The 22,708-nt window shown below is 35.9% G+C and overlaps 1 protein-coding gene across 11 annotated transcripts in view; it reads left to right on the top strand.

Moving 5' to 3' along the window:
* Macrod2 (mono-ADP ribosylhydrolase 2) overlaps window positions 1-22,708 on the top strand; it is a 2,157,923-nt gene that overhangs the window by 1,625,205 nt on the left and 510,010 nt on the right. The window lies entirely within an intron of this gene.

The raw sequence follows: 22,708 nt of genomic DNA, 5'->3' as shown, positions 1-22,708 counted from the left end.
TGACTCTCTTTAGTCCTAGTGTCATTAAAGAGACAGTCACATCTCCTCGATCAGATTAGGCACTGCTCATTTTGTCTGATATATAGATACCTTTAAGAAGATATTTGAGTCCCCCTAGCCATTTTTCTCCCCATATCATCTGCTTGCTAACCCTCAGTTACTTCCTACTGTAGTCTTATTCTGATCTCTAAGTCTCATCAGTACATGGGTCCAGAATAGTCTGAGGTCCATGACCAACATCTACATTTCTTCCTTGGAGTCTTAGCAAATATCTCTCCAGTGTTTATCCAAAAGGCATAAGTCAGGTACACATGAGTCTAACAATTGGGTTTGAGAACCAACTGGCATCACAGATCTGGAGCCCCATTATTTCCAGATCTCCTGTCCAGCTCCCCTTTAGTACTTCTGTATTTTTCTCTTTTTTTCATAGCACTTATCAGCACTTGTCCATCTACACTGACTATATATAGCCAGTTTATGAAACTAGTTTGTTGTTACCTATTTCTGAGATAAAATGTTATCTGATGCTAAATAACTAGTATAGTTATTAGTTGCCTTGCTGTCATTCTTAGCAATAATGTGTGTCTGTATGTTTGAGAAAGTTAAATGTGATACGCAAAAGCACGGCAAAAATAACTCTTTAAAGAGGGATTGAAATTATTCCTGAGTACATAAGTTATAAATGTTGTGAAAGTAAGGATATTCCTTTTGCTTTGTTAATCTGACTGCTTGGCACTATGAGCATGTAGGTACTTTATACCAGAAACTAGGTGAGATTGGAAAAACATCAGAACTAAACATTATTTTACATTTTGAGAGTGTAGTCTGTCTGCTGGTAACTGGTGCTGATCTGCTTGATGGACAGAGAGAGAAATTTAGACAATTACAATTTAATTAGCAGAAGACTAGTAGCTAGACAGTTGATAGGAACTGATATTCAAACCCAGACACTGATTCATTTGTGTGACAGAGGTAATAAAATTAGCCATCTGTGCTGATCTCTGACTTGGCCTTTAGCACCTTTGAAAGGATTCTTAAAAAATTGTCTAACCAAAAAAAAAAACAATTGTCTAACTCCATATGATTTAAAAGGTAAATTTTTCAGAGCAAAGAAAGATTTTTTTCTTTTTGGCCAAAGGAAGGATACTGTAGTATATTTAATCACATAAGTCATGGCAGATAATTTGGATCGAGTTCAAACACAGTATACTTTTAAAAATGTAAATCTGTAAAGAAATAGTAAATTTCTGGAGACTTTTCGGTCTTAGAAATTCTATGTTGTACTCTGAATGTGCAGACAAGACAAGCAGCTCAAGAATGCTGCTGGAGGGGATATGTCTGGATCAGACAAAGGCCCGAGTTGGGGCAGATTTGGCTGATTCTTTCCTTTGTTCAAAGACAGTTGTTTGTCCCTGGGTTTCATGTGCTGCTGCAGGAAAAGAAGTTGGTCACACGTGGCATGTGTCAACCCAGACTGTGCTGCAGTCCTTAGCAAAAGAAGGAGATTTTGATGCATCTCTGGTAACTGGTTTCCTAGGAATGCTCCGTTAACATACACAGGAAAGCTCAGATTTCTGCTGTGTTTTCTAATTGGAAAGTGAACACTTGCCCATGTCTCTGCTTTTCTATGAGAAAAGTTTGCCTTCATTCTTTCCCTGTAGAGCCGTAGAGATGTGCTTTCCACTACTCATGGCCCATCTAAAGCTTAGCATAATAGTTAACATGTCCTGAACACTCATAATGCACCATGCCCTGTTCCAGGAACTTTGGGTCACACCTATGACATGATCTTTCTATCTTATAGATCTAGAAACTGAGACACAGCTAAGTAACCAGCTCAAAGTAGTGAGTCACTCACTTCTGTATCCCTTAAATCTGTATCCTCTTCCTTGGGTCACACCAATCCAGATACAATAACTTCAAGAACTTCTGTGTGTGTGCACCTACACATTTGCTTTGGGATCATAGTAAAAGATCTCCTGTTGAATAGAAGTTTATCTTGAGATTTTCCCCTTTTTTGTGGAGTATTATAGATAGGGCAAAGTAGCCAGGATTGCCACTTTCTCCAATTTAATGGTGTTGCTCAGTGAAGATTTGTAAACCAAGTTTTTCAAATTCCAACCAATTTCAAGGCCAAGGCAGGTCATGTGAGTGAAACAGACTGTGCAGTGACTCCACTGACCTCTTGGTACCCCTTTTCTTAGGGTCTTATTACTATGAAGGAAAAGCCAAGATCACCTATTGCCAAATTTTTCTGAAGAAAATTTAAAATAATGTAAACCACCCAAACACATGCATGAGACAAATATGACTCAGGGGGTGTCATTTCAAGATAATCTCTGATTTAACTGAATGATGGGTCACCTATAAGAGATTTTGTTTCATGTTCTTCCTGAAAAGAGGAAGAGAAACTACTACCTAAGGGAATCTTCAGACTGATGAATGATGTAATAAAAGGACATTTATTTTCTAGTCTATAGTTACAGCACTGCACAATCTCTAGTCAAGATAGGTTATCTTTCTGCACTAACCAATGTGCTTGGCACAAGCTATCTGCAGACAATATAAAGTTAAATATTATTAAAAGTTCAGTTATTTCCAACAAGAACATTTTAGCCACTCAATAAGCATAGATGACTAGTGGCTACCTATATTGGACAGAGCAAAATAGAGCATTTCTATCCTACTGAAAGTTCTGTCAAAAACTCCAACTCTAGATTGTCAGACTCTTGGCAGCCTGGCCTATCTTATAATTAAGTGATATGCGAGAATGCTCACATGATAAGACTTGAGGAAAACTGAATACCTGATTCCCACAGAAAATTCTTCCCAGAGCCTGTGTGATAGGAAAACTGGCTTGAATCACAGTGCAATGATTTTCCTGAGAAGGAATGACCTTGAGTTACTGTCATGATCCTTGCATTAAAATCACCTGAGGATATATATAAAAATCCAAGGTTTTAGACTCTACTACCTGTTTAATTTACCAGTAATTTGAAGAGCTGGATCTTCAGGGTGTCCCTTGGTAATTTTGATGGAGGGTTCTGATTAACCAAATCCCCATTAGTACAAATAAAGTTTCCCAAGCCTTTACAGCCTGGATCATAATCAAATTGTATCTTGGGTAAAGCCCATATGTATATCTTTGGACTTCTATACCAACAAATTGCTTGATGGCCATCTATGTTATACTGATACCCCAGGTATTAAGTTGAAAATAATTATTAGTAGAGTACAAATGGGGATGAATCCATCTTTGACTATAAATCCACTTTATATTTCTCATTTCCTTCCAAGAAAGCACAGAGCCTTCATGGATTGGACAATGGGTAGCCTTGCCATTTCCCTACACAGAAAGATGGGATATGGATTGGAATAGAGAGCCCCAGATAAAGACAGGCTCAGATGGATACTACAGTACATAAGAGGAACCAGGCAACAGCAGTCAGGAGCAACCCAAGGATAGAAGCTGGTGCATGCTACTATGAGCATTCTTAGAATTCAGTTAATGGCCTGGCCTGTGGCACCAGAGAATCGTCATATACAGGCCTCAGTGATGACCACACAATGACCAACGACTCCTAAGAAGTCACATCTATTTCCTGAAAAGGCTACTCCAAGCAGGCTCACACCACTAATCGATCAGCAGTTTTTATTTAACACAGTGCCTCTTAAACTTTGTTGAACACTGGAAGAACCTGGGGGAACTCTAAAAATTCCAGAGGCTCAGGTTGTCACATACCAACTAAATCAGAATGTGGTGGGAGCCAAGCATGAGACATTTTAAAGATCTCAGGTAATGCAATGTGGAGTAAAGTCTGGGAGTCATTGATTTAAAGGAAAACTCATTACTGAAAATGACTGCTGTTTAGGTCTTAGACTATTGTTCAACAAGTCTCAGAGCAACAGACCACAGTTCATACTTTCTGATTCTGATTAGTTTTTCCTGTGTGGCCACCAAGTGGAGTCCTTGTCCATATGGGACAGAAGCCAAATTTTCACTTACTTTATACTCAACATAAAAATTTAGTGCTTCTTTGGACATGGAAAGAACACAGATTAATTTAAGACACTTCTATACCTAACTCAGAGAAATTCTTATTTCTATATAAGGCATTCAGAGGCCTCTATGAAATGTTATTTCAACTTATCTCAGCCTGAATATCTCCATTATAATTTTTTTATAAAGATTTAAGGACATAATGTAATAGTTCCGAACACCTTGAGTAGGTTAGAATCTCTTGAACAACTTACAAGACACAGTAGACCTCATCCTAGAGACTTGATTCAGTAGATTAGGGTGGAGTCTTGGATAAATATGTTTTATATGATCTCCAGGTATTTCCAATGTTTCCCAAAGTCTGGGAACCACTAAACTAATGCATATAAAGCATCTAGAATGATATAGATGTTATTTCCTTTCCTTATCCTTAAATTCTGATGAATATACTTTCCATCTGGCTAGGAGTTAACTGTACTCAGAGACAGTATTATCTGGTCATAGGAAAATGTATAAAACAAGCTCTCTTCATAAGGGCCTGTGGATTTGGGATTCAGAACCATTCTTTACCCAATGTCCTATCTCCTGGGGTCATACCAGTAAGAATTACTTTTCTTTTCTTTTTTTCTTTTTGGTACTGGGGATCAAACTTGGGACCTTGTGCCTGTGAGGCAGGTGGCGCCACTACTGAGCTAAATCCCTGGCCCTTTCTGTAAGAATTTCTGATCACTAGTTCTTTTATTGATTCCAAACTGCAACTTGGCTCTCCATCCTCACTCTTGTGTCCATCATGCCACTTCCTGATGTTGATGATCAGAACTTGTTTGCTTTTCTTACGCCTATTACTCAACAATGTCAGTGTTGAGCCTTTTCCAGGTGCCTTTCCGTTGTCTTATAAAATTGATATATTTGTCATCAAGAAAAAGGGAACTCCTGTTATCTCTTGCATGTCATCAAACCATTTACCATGGTTACAGTGTTATACTTGATTGGGAAGTGAATATCTACTTACATAAAATCCCTCTAATTGCTACAGGAGCAGGGATTACATGCTTTCCATTTTATCTCTGGCATTCTACAGAGTACCTGGTACAGAGTGGACAGTCACAACTATTGGATGACTTAAATCCTGGGTAGAATTATTTTTCTTTAGAACAGTGTCTAGCATCGGTCAAACACCATTTCCAACAAGAAAATCAGCTTAGCTCAAAGAAGTAATTGCCACTATTATATAAAGTGTCATGGTGAGATTCAGGATCACATATTTCCCATTTCTTTTACAGTAATGTATCCAAAGTAATTGAATACAGAACTATCTGAATTAATAAGGTTAACTCACTTGTATTTTCTTATGAATCCAGCATTAAACAATTCTTATCACTATCAACATTATCTACCAGTGAAACTGGGTGAAAACATTGTGGCTGGAAGAGAATGATTCTGAAGTCATATTAAAAGACAGTTTGGATAGGCTTATTATCCTTTTTGCTTTCCTAATTTGTATTATGGCCATTTAACCTTCTTTTATATAAACTTACATCTTTCTTGCTCACAAGGAACCCAAATAGCTGGATATACCTTATGTAGTATTGAAGAGTTCAAAAACTCTCTACTCAGCCCTCTATTGCCTGGGTAAGTATCATACCCAACCTGCCAAAAGCTAAATATTTGTTGAACAAAGCTGTGAGTTTTTATTAGAAGTAAAACAGGGACCAATGAAGAAGAAAGGTTTTTTAACATTCAAAAAGGGGGCATCTCCCTCTCCAAAAAGAAGGATCTATGGCATTGCTACAATCTCCACAAAGACAAAAATGAGAACTTCTTAGAATTTCTGTCTAGGACAATCTAGTGAGATTTCTTTAAAAGGAATATGAAAAATTGTGGTAAATGCCAAACAGATTGAATCCTTCAGTCCCTGCTTATAATATAGACTGAAATAGCCAGTGGGAATCAAACTATCTGATCTTGTGAAACAGTTAGCTGCAATGGCAGAATGAAAATATAATTTGGCAGCAACAAAAATAGTAGAGGTACAATAGCTATCTTGTAGGAATTTGGAGAAAGAAATGAATATTTTTGGTCAAATGATTTGGAGAAGCTTTTTGGAGAAGGTGAGAATTGACACAATTAAAGAGGAATAGGTGATGGGGGAAGGGAGGCCACTAGTACTGAGGGAGAGATAGGAAGGAAGCTGGAACATGGGATGAGCCAAGCAACATGAATGGATATACTGTATGTGTTTATAGAACAGAAAGAAATCTGACTTGACTTTTTTACCAAGTAAAGGTCTGTTGACCGCCTTTGGCAAGGATACCTGAAGATGCAGACACTTTATCTACCAACTTGATTTCATAGGGAAAGAAATACATGGTCAGAAAGTAGGAAGCCATGTTGAAAGTGCAGATCTCTTAATGGTAGATGACACTTTTTTACTTGACAAAATCGACTCAGTTAATCTGCCTTTTCAAGGAGAATGCCCTTCTCCTCTCTTGAAAGTGACTTTTTCAAGAAGCAAGTAGAAGATAATCACTATTTAGTCAAGAGAACATTGGTAACTCCAAAAGAATCAGTGCATCATAGCTGCAGTTTATTCATGCTATTTGTTTCAAAATTCTGTTAGCAAGTAACTTATCACACATTGGAAATAAAAAAGATATGACCATCTTATTTTGGTAACAGTTGTGATGGGTGATTGCCAAAACATTATGTAAAATAGAACCTTTAAGTAAGGCAAAGAAAAACTCACTATGTCAGCTTATCGTTCCCTCGTCTGAGTGTGTATTTTCAAGCTGTTAGGGAGTGTACCAGCAATTGAATGTGTTTCTAGGAGAAAATGAAATGAGCCCACTCAATATCAGTAAATATTTCTCAGTATTTTGGTTTCTATGTGTCTTAAGTGTGAATTTTGAGCAAGGGTTTTATTCAAGAAAAAGTCTCCTCATTCATTTTCTACAATAATATTGCTAAAGCCTAGTTGATGGTATTCAACTATCTGTTCTCCTCAGCAGTATAATGCAATTGTATGAAATACAGAATTCTCTGAAAGGAAATTTCATCTCACACAGCTTCATAAGGCTTCATTGTTGAATATTTGATGGAGAAAAGGAGTTAAATATAAAACAAGACGTTTGTGCATTGCATTCATTATTATTTTTTGTTTTAGTACTGGAGATCGAACTCAGGACCTTGCGCTTGCATGGCAGGTGGCAGAACCACTGAGCTAAATCCCAGCCCTATTATTTATTTATTTATGGTACAGGAGATCGAACTCAGGAGCTTGCACTTGCCAGGCATGCGTGGTGCTACCCAGCCCTGCATTCATTATTTAATGGCCAGTAGAGTCTCTTTCCACTGCCATCTCCTTGCCAAAGTGTACACTCCTTTTCAGAGACTTGAGTCCTTATAACCATTTTTATCTCCATGTCCATCTGCTTGCTAACTGTCAGTGACTGCCCACTGAAGTCCTATCTTGATCTCTGAATCTCATCAGCATGTGGTTCTAGAATGTCTGAGGTCCATGATTTCCACCACATTTCTTCCTTGGAGTCTTAGCACATCTTTCCACCTTTTATCTATACAAAAGGCATAAGCCAGGTGCACATGAGTCCAGGAAAAGGGTTTTAGTACCAACTGGCACTGCAGCTCTGGAACAGCATTATTTCCAAATCTCTTTTGTCTTATTTGTGCCTTTGCATATATGAGGTTGTTCCCTTCTGAATTTCTACACTGCCATTTTAACATGGCTTCCTGAAGGAGGAGAGGCAAATGCCTGTTTTCTTTATCATCCTCATCTTTTTGGCATTACCTTTTCTTTCAAGTCTTTAATATGACTCAAACCAATGCAATATTCTCTCTTCTTCAAATTCTTAGAATATTCACCATCAGTTTTAGGCATTTAGGTAGTATATTAGATATGGTTACTACCCTAACAAAGAGCCCTTTCAAATAACTCCAGCTTAAGGTAGACAAAGTTTATTTCTCTTCAATCTAACAATCTCTAATTGAGGGAAAAGTCAGTAGCACGATGTCTTTGCTTCATGTGACTAATGAAATACAGGTTCCCTCTGACCTTTTTCTCTGCCATTGTCGGAGCAGCATTCTCAGCTGGAATCAGACATATCTCTGCCCTAGTTTGAGGGGGAAAAGAGAGAGAGGGGTAGTCCTGTTTAGCATTTTTAAAAAATATATGATTAATGGGTTGTGTATATGTGAGTACTTTCTTTTAGAAGATAGAATTATAGGTGATCTTTAATTTTCACCATTTTACTCCTTTGTATTTTTTTTGAACATACACTTACAAATACTTATAGGCCACTTTATACATCTTAAACTTACCTGTTAAACTTACTATTAAATTGAACCTGTATATAGGATCTTCCAAGAAGGGTAGGAAATTATCAAATGAAGAAAAGTGATATTTCTTTTAGACCACAAAGAACTCATACAGAAGTAAAGAAAGCCACAAACAATTTTAAATCCAGGTTTAGAATGGTAAATGAATTTTAAAAATATATCTTTAAACTGCAATGCTTCATATTACCTTTCAAAAAATTAATCAAATAATCAAGTATTTGACATTTCACTTTAACACTTCTAGCTTGGCTGATCCCTACCTCCCACTTCCTTCTGACCAGTGAGTTGACATTTAGCAAGTGAAAATTAAGTTTAGAAACTGAGAGAAATAAAAGGAAATATAATGAAAAGTGGACAAAGTACAAAAAAAGTGGCAGAGAAATAAAGGAAAGAATGTGTCCTCAGAAAATGACAATGATAAGTGAGTGAGGACATGGGATATTGATCAGTGAAGAAATAAAAAAGAATGGAAGAAAATGCTTATATTTTAAAAGGAAAAAATAGGTTAAGTAACTGATAGTAATCAAGTGGTCCTAAAAGATTCATTCTTTAACTGTAGTCACCATATTTTAACCTTCACTACCTTGACCTATGTGGAATGGCAATTGTTTCTCCACTTCCCTTGGGAGATGTGAAAACAGGGCTGAAGCTGTGGATGGGGCAATGGAAACTCATAAGAATAGTTAAGGTACATTTGATGAAGAAAACAGAAAGCCTTTGGCTAAAAGTTTTCTGAGCATAATTCAACTTAATTCCTAGACTATGGGAATCTAAGCATAAGGTAATTTCAGGAGTTTCTGTCTGTTTAATGTCATAACTCTAGGATTGCTATAGCATGATTAATGGAAAACATAATATACACATTTTCATAACATGTTTTTTCTTATTAAAATATTATGAACATTTTTTATTTTTCATATGTATGTATGTATGAATTATTTTTCCTGGCTATATAACATTCTATTGAATGCACAGTCCAGTAAATATATTAGCAAGATTAGCTAGGCTAGCTATCCGGATACATATTTCTTAAACCATTTATTTGGCACATATATCATTTTTATTTATCCTTATATACTTTTTAAAAAGAAAAATGTTTCATGTTTTAGTTATAGATGATGTATCTAAGCTTAATAAATTCTCCATTTTATGCAAATTACTGAAGAATTTTTCATCAAATTAGAACTTACTTCAAATATTAAGAATTAAAGGTAGGGGGCAGAGGAGGTGAGCCAATCCCAGCACCTAGGAGGAGGCTCCCCCACTGCCATTCCACTGCTCCTAGGGCAGAGGAGGTGAGCCAATCCCAGTGCCCAGGAGGAGGCTCCCCCATTGTCATTCCACTGCTCCTAGGGCAGAGGAGGTGAGCCAATCCCAGTGCCCAGGAGGAGGCTCCCCCATTGTCATTCCACTGCTCCTAGGGCAGAGGAGGTGAGCCAATCCCAGCGCCCAGGAGGAGGCTCCCTTGCTGCCATTCTGCCACTCCTAGGGCAGAGAAGGTGAGCTTTGTGGGTGCCAGCAGCACCCCCTGCCCCCATAGAAATGAGAAAACACATAAACAATCCTCAAAAATAGACCATTTTGATAAAAAATAGGTTAAGTATCTGATAGAAATCAGTTTCTATGGCAAAAACAGATCACCTACAGCAAACCCAATGGAAAATGAGATGGAACAATCTGATACTCAACCACCTGGACTCCCTGAACTGGCAACAAAAGAGGATCTGGAAAAAATGAAGTCAGAAATAATTTCTCAGATAACAGCAAAGATTGTGCCCATAGTGCAAGACATGATTAATAAATCTAGAGAGGACACAGATAAAAAAAATAGAGGAGCTGAGGAACATGATGGAATCACAACATAGGAAACAAATGGAATCCATAAAATAGATACAAAGAGATTTCTAGGAGATTAAAAACACTACTGAAAGTCCATGCAGCAGAATGAACAAATGTGAGTACAGAATTTCAGATATAGAAGATAAGATTGGAATTAGTGACCAGGAAAAGAAAAATTACTTTAACATTGTAAGGGACCACAAGAAATCAATCCAGCAGCTGCTAGATGATCCAAAGAAGGGAGGGCAGGGGAAGGGGGAAAAAAAAGAACCAAGAGAGTATGAAAAGGTCCATATCTCCAATGATGAATGTCATTATGTTGTACACCTAAAATGTACCAATAAAAAGATATACAAAAAATAAAAAATAAAACAAAAAACATAATCCAAAACTAAAAAAAAAAAAAAAAAAGACTGATTGGAGTCAATGAAGAAACAGGACAGAGTGCAGATGCCATAAAAAAAATTTTTCAAAGAAGTGATGGCAGAAAACTTCCCAAGCAGGGGAAAAGAACTTAACATACAGATAAGTGAGGCATATAGGACTCCAAATAGCCTTGATCAAAAATAAATCTATACATAGGCATATAATTGTTAAGATTCCAGAAACTCAACAGAAGAACAAAGTTCTACAAGCAGTTAGAGAAAAGAAACAAATCACATACAAAGGAAAGCCCATCAGAATCACAGCAGACTTCTCAACACAAACCATCAAGGCAAGAAGAGCTTGGAGTGACATATACCAAGCCCTAAAAGAAAACACTCTCCAACCCAGATTGATATACCCTGCAAAATTATCTTTCAAAACTGATGGAGAAATAAGATAACATCATGACAAAGAGCACCTTAGGAACTTTGTGAATACCAAACCAGCACTCCAAAGAATTTTACACAATATCCTAGGAACAGACATTGAGGATCACAACCCCAAGAAGCAAAGCAGAATGAACCCATCTGGCATGACAAGAAATTAAATGTAAAGGTGGAGACCCCCAAAAAAGAAAATGTCATGACAAGGCTTTTAAAACTTTTAACTTCATCTCCCTAATGAGTGTATAATTCAGTCTTGTTATTGTACTGATTAGTATTTTTCTGATTCTAGTGTTGCACACCTTTCCTTGTGCTGTACTGGCTATTTATCATCTTCTTGTGTCTACTTTTTAATGGGGTTGTCTATTAACGAGCTGTAAGAGTTCTTTATATATTCTGGTCATAGGTTATATACATTGTAAATATGGTCTGTTTAAGGACTACTTTTCATTTTAACGATGTCATTTAAAGTTTAAATTTTGATGGAATCTCATTTATCAATGTTCTTCTTTTATACAACATGTTTTTTGTATCCTAGGAAGTTCTTACCTACCCTGAATTCATAAACATTTTCCATTATAATTTCTTCTTAGAGTTTTATAGTTTTAGGCTTTCTTATTTAGGTTCATAGATCCTTTCAATTTATTTTTATGTATGGAAATAAAGGGTTGAGATTAATTTTTTGTATACAGATACCAGGTGTTCTAGTGCCATTTGCTGAAAACACTACCTTTTTCTCTGCTCTTGAACTGAGTTCATATTCTATAAAATGTTAATGTTAAATAATCTTTCAAAACTCAGTGCACCATATACATGTGGTTGTATTTCTAGATTCTCTGTTTTATTCCAATGATCTATATATCTTTCCTTACACCAACACTGCCTTGATTACTGTAGCTTTTGAGGAAGTCTTAAAATTAGGTACTAAATGTCTTCCAACAATGTTTTTTTCTTTTTACTTTTCTAGGTCCTTTGTACTCCTACATAAATCTTAAATTTCAATATCCAATTCTTCATTTATGGCAAGTATACATAGACCTGAATTTTTGTATTAACCTTGGGTTTTCTAATCCTGATAAATTCAAATACAAGTTCTAGGGGCTCCTCGAGATTTCTTAGTATTTTCTCTGTAGATAATCATTTCATCTACATATAAAGATTTTGCTTCTACCTTGCCAATCCTATCCTAATTGTGTCATTTTATTGTCAGACTATTTTGGTTTAGACCTATGTTTCAAAGTTTAATGGACAGATGAAGAGTAGGCATATCTGCCCTTTTTCCCCACCTTAGGGAGAAAGCATTCTATCTTCTCCATTCTTATGAGGCATTTTTGCTGGAAGTATGGAGTACATGTCTTTAATGTGTTGAGAAGTTTCTGTTCAACTTCTAGTCTCCTGATAGCTTGTACCATGTACAGCTGTAGAATTTAGTCCAATACTTTTTGTCCAACTAGTGACAGGATCATATGGTTTTTTCTTTTCCTCTGTTAAAAATGATGACTTATGGGGGTGGATCGTCCAATGCTGAACCAACACTGCCATCCCTATAATAGAACTGCTTTCTATATACTGCCAGATCTGACTTCTAATAGTTTGTTTTGTTAAACAAATTTCTATCTATGTTCATACTTTTTTCTTCTATTATCTTTATCCAGTTTTAAGATTCGCACAATGTTGATTTCCTAAAATGAGGGGAGAAGTGTTCCTTTTTTTTTTTTTCTGCTTTAAATGTTTGATATAATTTATCAGTTAAAATGTATACGAGCCTGTTGTTGTCATGTAGGCAGGTTTTCAAGCTAGGAATATACTTTCTTTAATAGGTGTTACTCAAATTTTATATTTCCTCCAGAGTTAGTTTCATTAATTTGTCTTCCAAGGTACTTCTTAGAAGTTGTCAAATTTATTTCAAAACAGATTTTTGAAATATGCTTTCTATATCCTTTTAAATTCTGTAAAATTTGTGGTAATATCTCCTAGATCTTGATATTATAATTTTAAAAACGTATAATTTATATTTTGTAATAGGAAATAAAGGTCTAAAGTTGCAGGGGAAGTGGGAGGGGTAGGGGAAAAGGAAAGAAAGGAAAAGAAAAAATATGAGAAAAGGGAAAAAATGGTAACAAAGTCTTTGCAAATAGGGAAGGGTAGAGGGGGTGAAGGGAGGCCAGGTGATGGGGAAAAAAAAAGAACCAAGATACTCATATAATGGTACAAGATCCCAATGATGTATGTAAACATATTTTATACCTAAAATGTACCAATAAACTTAATGGGAAAAAAACAGAATTAAAGGTAAAGCAATGGTTATTGCCATTGGTTCACAAATATAGCGAAGAGATGTTAAAAAGAGACCGTATAACTGTTGACTATGAAACATGAATATAATTTTAGTGTTTTAAATAAGGAAACTAGAATATAATATATTCTAAACCCCATTATATTTTGCTATTCCTAGAACTATTTTAGGAATAAATAAAAAATTAATTCTATTATTAATTCTTTTCCTTTGTTAACATTTTCCATCAATTTATTATTGTAAAAGGGCTTCAAACATACGTAAAAGTTTAAGGAATAGCATAATGAACAATATTTATCCATACAGATTTAACAGCTATTCTAATTTAAGAGATTAAAAACTTTGTTGCTTTATGAATATATCAATGGCTAAAATAGAAAACACTCCAAACCACTATAAACATGCTTTCATTTCTGATATTGGACCGATACATCAAAGACTCACATTAAAATCTGGATTGGAGAAATATTGACACAGAGACCCAGACTCAGTTATTGCTAAGCAGAATACTTTTAGTTGCTACTCGTTCTCTTTTCTTTGTCTCTTTTCCTGTTATGTCTCCTTTATCATTATGTCTGCCACAAAGAAAAAATTTAGGAAAATACTTATCCACCTACGTAATATCAGTTTAAATGAATACTGCTTAAATGCAAAAGATCAATTAATTGCATTTTATAAGAGTCTGTTGTTGTCTTTTTGGTTGCTTTATCTTCTGTTACGTGGGATGTACTTGGTGAATACCTAAATAAAACGTGTGTGTCTTTAGCAAATTACACTTTCATTGTACATCTTAGAAATAAGTCACTATAAATATATCCACTGAGTATTAAATTTTTCTTCTTTCATTAGATTTGAGCAAATTTTGTACTGCATAATAAGACTGTAATGTAAATAGGAAGTTAATATTAACTTACCAGTAAATATCATTTCAATTAAACAGTTTAAAATGGGCAGATTTAGAGTTGCCAGAAAAAAATGTACGATATTCATTTAAATTTGAATTTTACATGAACAAGAAATAATTATTTTAGTGTATAAATGCTAACATTCAATATTTAGGACATATTTATATTAAGGTAATTATTGTTTATCTGAAATTCAGGTTTAACTGGACATCCTATATTTTATTGTGCTAAATCTCTCAACTTTAGAAGAATACAACATGTAAAATTCTCTAGTTTACTAGATTGCTGTATTTTTTGTCTATTTTGTTCCAGCCTCATGATTAGACAGAATATTTTGCTAGATTTAGCTAGCTCTTTGATATGGTAGACAATAGAGAAATGCAGTTTTTGAGTGACTCAACCAGGTACAACACTTTTATTTTATTTTTACTCATTTATGGGAATTTTTTGTAAGTAATATTGTAATACATAGACAAAAGCAAAACATAACTGAAACTAAATATATATATGCCCCAGAAAGTCACAAATAAACACACTCATATTAAATCTATCCTTCTTCAGAATCAGTCAGTTTTCTGAGCAAAACACTGGCCTGAGTTTTGGAAAATCCTTTTCTAATCCTGGTGTTATTGCTATGACCTCTATGGCCTGAGCAGATGTTTTACCCCCACTCAGGACTCCCAGTTTTCACCTGTGAAAGGGCTTGGAAGACTCATAGCTAAGGTCATTTCCAGACATGAGGTTATAGTTGCCCATGATTTCAGCTTGAAGTTCCTGGGTGATAATTATGCATCTATGTTACTTACATGTCTGGTGCTTGCTTAGTAGGCTTTTATTTGCTTGTGTTTTATACCATGTTATATTGTGTCTTCATTCTATTTTATTTGAATGGACTGAGTTTCCACTCTGAATGGGTAAAAGGACATCATTCATGCAAAGTAACAATTCAAAATTAAACGCAAAGGAAATCTCTAATATTCACACTAAGATGCTGAATGTGGCCTTTAACTGAAGTGAGGATCTCTCCCTAAGGATTTTCAGGCTCATTCCAAAAGTTTAATGGTATGATGAAATGGTATTTTCCTTGACAGGAACAATTGGGTAGCCTAATTCTAGAGAATTTTTTTTCCTTAAATTCTTTTATTGGTACATTTTAAGTATACAATACATTTACATTTATCATTGGGTACTTGTACCTGTACATGATGTATCTTGGTTCTTATTTTTTCCCCATTCCCAATTTTTTAAAAGAGTTGTAGAAGTTAAAAAGAAATGTAAATGGATCATGATAATTTTAAGTGTTAAGACAGTGCTACATAAAAGAGATGCTTTATAGTGTAGTATATATAAACATATTTTAAACTCACATTATTTTTCCCATTTGTATGACTAGGTGGAATGCTCTAAGGCATTTTTGATGCTTAAGAGTTATTTAAGAAAAAATAAAACCTTTGAGAGAATCCATTCTGTATTTCTGTCTATGTCTGTCTCTGTCTGTCTCTCTCTCGCTCTGTCTCTGTTTCTCTCTTGCGCTCTGTCTCTGTCTCTCACTCACTCTCTTGCTCTTTCTCTGTCTTTCTCTCTTTCTTTCTGTCTCTGAAACTCAGGGTTTGGCATCTAAATGACCAGCACAAGGGACACCAGATAAGGAAGACACAGAATCACGTAGTGGGTTCTTTGCCCCCTTGTGGGCCAGCACAGCTCCAGATAAATTTCTGCAATCTAAAGGGGATTGGAAGTGACAGTGTGATTGAGGGGCAGGGAAGGAACTTACCTGACATGCAGGGGAGAAGTATGATGAAGTAGGGCACTTATCCAGAAGCTATATTTACATTTGAAGACACTAATTCCATCTAGATTGTCTGCATACCTTAGGGGTATAGCATGATGGTGGGGGTGGGGGTACATGGAAACTATGGAGGTACTAAATCCTTGCCACATGTGGTGGTTCAGCATAATTGTGTCAACTTAATTGGCTTGGGGGCTATGAGGGGATTAGGAAAAACTCACCTTTCTGAGTCTATCTGTGTATGTGGCATGAAGTCATGACCTTGAATACTGTGTATGATCCCTGGCTCCTTCCTCTCTGGCACTGTTCTCCTGCTCTGATTCCTGGCCATCATGAACTAAGTGGCTTTGCTCTACCATGTTCCTGCCTTGGAGCCAGCTGACTATGGACTGATTCCCCTCAAACTGTGAGCCAAATGAAACCACCCTTTTATGTTATGAGAGTCAGGAAATAGTTTTAGCAACAGAAAACATCTTGGCTCTGTGAAGTAGGACTCTATCTCTTTCTCTGTCTCTCCCTATCTCTCCCTGTCTCTGTCTCTCTGTATCTGTTTCTCTCCTCCCACTCCAGTTCCACAGATGATAATTCTGAGGATAAAAAGCATTTTGTTGACTTAACAAACTTTATAGAATAATGAGGCAAACTCAGTCATTTCTCCCAAATAGGAAAATCTATATGTGCAATGCATTATACTATGTTAATAGAATAAACATGACTTCAACAACTTTGAAACCCTCCCTGGGATGAGACACAGAACTTCAGGACCATATGTGACTCTATTTATTGTGTGTACTTACTTATTTTTCTGAGCATAAGGACCAAATTAAATTTTCTTAAAATCACTCTGAAAAATCTATGGCTAAATCTATGGCTAAATCTATGGCTCTATTTGCAAATTAATCTTAGGGGAAGAAAACATTGAAATGAAAACTATAAATAAAATAATAAGTAATTCTTTTTAAGATATCCAGATTGACCCAATTCCACTGGTTGGTTTTAAAATAGCACACTGTTTTCCCTTAAGAAAACCTTCTTATACAACCAGGATAGTGGTAGAGAGATAAAACAAGGACATAGGAATTCCTAAGGTGTTATAGACTTAGCCTTGTTCTTAACTGGTATATGGCCTTGAATAGGTCACTTAAATTCTGCAAAGCATGCTATGCCTGTACTTTAAATATGTCACCAACTCTAAATTCTACTTTAAATTCTTGGCAACTCTAAATTCAAGTTCTAAATGTGAGTCTAAATTCAATTCTTAATTAGACTTAGAAGAGTCTGATTCTTTGAACAGTTTTATATAACCAGATCTTTCCATGCCAATGTTTAATATATATTTCCAATACAGTAGTTGCAAGGCACTACGTAAAGCCTCTTCATTTTTATGTCAAGGGTCCTCAAAAAGTAAACCCCATACTCATAGCATCAGCATCACTTGAGAACTTGTTAGAAATGCAGAGTTTCAGAACCCATTCAGACTTGCTGAATCAGAACTTGTGGGGACAAGGCCAGCAAGTTGTATTTTAACAACTCCCCCCTCCAAAGTGATTAGGACCCACTCTTTTACACTATGATATTAAAGAATTATTTTATGTAGAATAAAAGAATTCCCAGGTTATTGGACTGAGTCTTTCACAACTCAATCGACCTTCACTGCATCCACAAGGAACCCTTATACAGAAGAGAGTGGGCCATAATGGATGATTACAGAAAGCAGTGAACAAGAAGGTCACACTTCCCTTTTCTCATTGAACACTTTCCAATTATGCATCTCCTGCATCTAGTATCCATCTTCTCATATGTATTTCCAGGCTGAGTGTTTACCTAGGTATTTCAGGTTAGTTCATATTGGGTAATTAGGGATGAGAAAGAAATTGGCAACAAGAAAACAGGAAAAGCATCCGTTCAAAATTCCTATTGGCAAATAATGGGAAACGTAGGTCACACATGCTACCTCACAAGGTAAAATGTGAAAAGATACTCCCAGAAGAGTAGAAGCTGGACTGAAGTTGAAGCAGCAATTTGAGGCATCACGGTGGACACTGAAGGTCATGTTGTTTTATTTATTACTGCAATTATAAGGACAATAAAATTACAACAGGCAGCAAAGTCCATGTGGTTTGGCCACCCTTCCATGCTGTACTGTTCCCCCTCATCAGCACTTCTGATTTCCAGGGGCTTGAGTCTAACCAGCAGCCTCAGCAAGTACACAGATTAATATATTTGCTCAAGAAAAAAAAACACTTTGCAAGCGTACAGTTGTTGATAATGACATGTCACTCCTGGTTTTTTTCTTTACTGGAAGGCTTGAAAGTGGAGATGGTGAGATTCTTTTTAGGACTTTCACATGGGTTGTCTTCTTGGCACAAATAAAGAGACTGGGTGATTGTAATTATTCCTCAACTCCTAAACAAAGGTAGATTCTATTATTCTAAGGGCCCAGGGTATTGAACATCTGCAGAAGCATTCAAGAAAAGAGGAAGCTGCATGACTCAAAGGCCTAAGTGTTTATTAAAAAGTAAGAAACAACTGTAGGGTGCCCTTGCTTTTATCACATTTCAAATTGTACTGCTATCTTTGGCCTGCAGAATAGGATGTTATGAAGAAGGGAGTGACCATATTAGCATGTTGAAAATGTCCAATGTTAATATGGATTAAGAAAAATGCAGTCATCAAACAGTGAATTATAACTATCAAAAGATTTGCTGGGGGAATGAAATTTATCTTTCATTCATACTCCAACAAGTTTTGAATAATAATTTCTACTGTTACTTCTGGGTGCCTTTCTGGTGATTCTGGGTGGCTTTCTGGTGATTCTGATCTTTATTCAGTCCTTATCCTAAGACATACCTCTTTCTTTCTAGGTTGGTTGATTTTTTTTAATTTTTTAAAAATTCTTTTATTGGAATATTTTAGGTATACAATATGTTTACATTTATCATTGGGTGCTTGTACCTGTACATGATGTATCTTAGTTCTTATTTTTTCCCCATTACCTGTATACCCTTCACCCCTTCCACCCTTCCCTATTTACATAGATTTTGTTTCCATTTTTTTTCTTTTCTCATAATTTTTCCTTTCCCTTCTTTCCTTTCCCTTTCCCCTCCCATCATCCCTACACCTTTGGACTTTTTCCTATTTCAAATTATCAATTATTCATTTTAATCATTTTAATCCTTATTTACACTTTCAGTTTCTCACACTAAAGAAACTATTCCATATTTACACGTGTGTCCTATTTATTTCACTTATGAGTATGGCCTCAATATGCATCCATTTAGCTATAAATGTCTCTAGTTTCTCATTCTTAATGTCTGGGTAGTACTCCATTTTAGACCTAGAATAGCAAAAACAATTCTAGGCAACAGAGACATGGCTAGGGGTATCACAATCACCAACTTGAAACTATGCTCAAAGCTACTGTGATAAAAAGAGCATGGTACTGGCAAAGAAACAGACCCAAGGATCAGTGGAATAGATTAGAAGATGCAGAAACAATTTCAGATGTACTCAGCCACCTCATCTTTGACAAAGGAGCCAACCACTCTCATTGGAGGAAAGATAGCCTATTTAATAAGTGGTGTTGGAAAAACTGAATTTCAAGCTCCCAAAAATTAAAACTAGACCCATACCTATCACCATGCACTAAACTAAGATCAAGTTGGGTTAAAGATCTAAATATTAAGACAGAAATACTAAACTTGCTGGAAGATAAGTTAGGTAGAACTCTTTTTTTTTCTATATATCCTTTTATTGGTACATTTTAGGCATACAATATAATGACATTCATCATCGGAAATTTGAACCTTTACTTACTCTCTTGGTTCTTATTTTTTCCCCCTTCCCCTGCCCTCCCTTCAACCCCTCCATCCTTCCCTATCTACAAATACTTTTTTTTCCTTTTTTCCATTTTCTCATATTAATTCCATTCCCATCTTTCCTTTCCTCTACCCCTCCCACCTCCCCTTCCTCTTTGCCTCTTTTCTTCCTATTTCACATTACCTATTATACCTTTCAGTCCTTATTCACACTTTAAATTTCTCACACTAGAGAATATATTCAGTATTTACACATGTGTGTCCTATTTATTTCCCTTAAGTGTGTTGCCTCAATGTCCATACATTTAGCAATAAATGTTTCTAACTTCACATTTTTTATGGGTGAGTAGTATTCCATTTCATTTAAAAACCCCCACGTTTTCTTTATCCAGTCTCCAGTTGATGGGCATTTGGGCTGTTTTCAAGTTTTAGCTATTACAAACTGTGCTGCTATGAACATGGGTGCACATATATCACTGTGGTATGAATCTTTTAATTCCTTGAGGAAGATACCCAGCTGGGGAATAGCTGGATCAAATAAGGCTCTAGCCCTAGTTCTTTAGTATCTCCATACTGATTTCCACAGTGGTTGCACCAGTCTGCACTCCAACCAACAATGGAAAAGGGTTCCTTTTTCCCACACCACTACTTAACCTTAGAACTCTTGAAGACATTGGTGTAGGAAAAGACTTTATGAACAAAACCTCAGTTGCCCGTGAACTAGTACAAACAATCAGCAAGTGGGATCTCTTCTTACTAAAAAGCTTCTTCACAGCAAGAGAAACCACCAGCAGTGTGAAGAGACAACCCACAATGTGGAAAAAAATTTTCGCCAGTGGTCCCTCAGACAAAGGTTTACTATCTTGAATCTATAAAGAACTTTAAAAAATCAGACCTCCCAAATTTAAAGATCCAGTCCAAAAATGGGCATCTGAAGTGAACAGTCATTTCTCAGACAAAGAAGTAGATATGGCAAATAAATACATGAAAAAATGTTGAACTTCACTGGTCATTCGAGAGATGCAGATGAAAACAACACTGAGATTCCACCTCACCCCAGAAAGAATGGCTGCTACCAAGAAATCAACCAATAACAAATGCTGATGGGGATGTGGAGAGAAAGGAACCCTTCTCCATTGTTGGTGGGAGTGTAGACTGGTGCAACCACTGTGGAAATCAGTATGGAGATAGATAAAGAACTAGGGCTAGAGGTCCCATTTGACCCTGCTATTCCCCTGCTGGGTATCTTCCCCAAAGAATTAAAATAATCAAACCACAGTGATATATGTGCACCCATGTTTATAGAGGCACACTTTGTAATAGTTGAAGCTTGGAATCAGCCCAAGTTCCCATCAACTGGAAACTGGATAAAGAAGATGTGGTTTTTAAAAATTTTTTTGATAAAAAGAAACCAGTGAAAACAATCACATCACTTTTTCTTTATAACCCTTCAATGAAATCTCAGCATGATCAGCAAAGGGTGCACTGCTCATATTTACAACCATAGCACACACTGTTCACCCATAGCCCTCTGAGGCCTGAATCCATTGCTCTCTTCTGAGATGCCCAGAGGCCACATACTTCTTTCTACTTCTAGTTTCACATGTGTTGCTCATCCAAGAGAAATTGTCCTTTAACTTTTCTGTGAAATCCCACTCACTCTTCACACCACAACTCTTATAACAGTTATTCTGGAAAGCCCACCCACAGCTCCCAAGCTGGATCATAGTTCCAATCATCTGCTTTCAAATCATCTTATAGATTTGGCTTAGAGCATTTTGTTTAACGCCTGTATTCCAATACAGAGTCCATTATTTGCTCATCAATATATCCCAACACTTAGTGGAGTGCCTGCTTGGCTTCTCATGGAAAATAATGCCCATCAAATTTTTTGAGCAGAGAATAATATGATGGGATATATTTTAGAAAAATGACCCTTGTAGTATGTTTGGAGGTCAAATAAGAAAGATTGATAAATAATGAGGAGTTCTTAACTATTGTAGTTTTCCAGGATGGACAAAAAATTAAATTAAATTTGATTTCCCATTTACTAACTTGCCAAACACATATGTATTAAGCACCAGTGAAGTGTGTGTCAAGTAGTAGGCTGAGTGCTTATGCAAGAAAGGGTTCTATTTGGAGACTGAAAAAAAAAAATTACTTCTAACAGTGCCTCAAAGGTAGACTCCACAAGACCAGCTGGATAATCCCAGATGTAGGAGAAGGAAGAATTCAAAAGGAATATGAGATTTCTAGTTCAGGGACTATATATAAGGTGATTGTATTAATCCTATTTTAGGACTTCAGGAAAAATATCAATGCAAAACAAAAAGTACATAGCTCAAGTTTGAACATGTTGAATATGAGATACTTGTCAGATTTCCAAGTGACTCAACTGATATAGTCAGTTTTTGACATGAAGCATCCTTCTTCAGTGTTAAATTTCTAGTTGATTTGGAATTGGCCTAAAGAGACTGAAAAAGAGCATGGCCCACTGAGAAATTTAAAAATTTGGTTTTTTAAACTAATGGTTTTACCTTTGATCTTTAGGAAGTACATATTTTAAATGAGAATGAGTAAACCAATTTTTGTGGTAAAGAAATACTGAAGAAATGCATGAGTAATGTAGGTTAAATATAAAGAAGGTGAAATGGTTTTAAATAGGAACCTAAGTAATATAGCATTGTTATTGACTAGCAATCCATTAAATCTGTATTTGTTACTCTCTTGCTTTATTTTGTACTAATTATAATTATATATTTATAACACAAAATCATAATTGCAGAATAAATGAAAAAATATAAATTATGTAAAATTATACCTTTGTCTCTTAAAATATGCAATTAAACATTTTATTCTGTTTTTCTTCTTTGTGCTTAATAGATGACTTTTGCATTTT

Source organism: Heterocephalus glaber, unplaced genomic scaffold, assembly GCF_053883595.1.
Source record: "Heterocephalus glaber isolate CG9 unplaced genomic scaffold, H.glaber_assembly_v1.0 deba00001532, whole genome shotgun sequence".
In the NCBI taxonomy this organism is placed as follows: Eukaryota; Metazoa; Chordata; class Mammalia; order Rodentia; family Bathyergidae; genus Heterocephalus; species Heterocephalus glaber.
The sequence above is the reverse complement of the archived record's forward strand: the minus strand, read 5'-3'. Positions and strand labels throughout refer to the sequence as shown.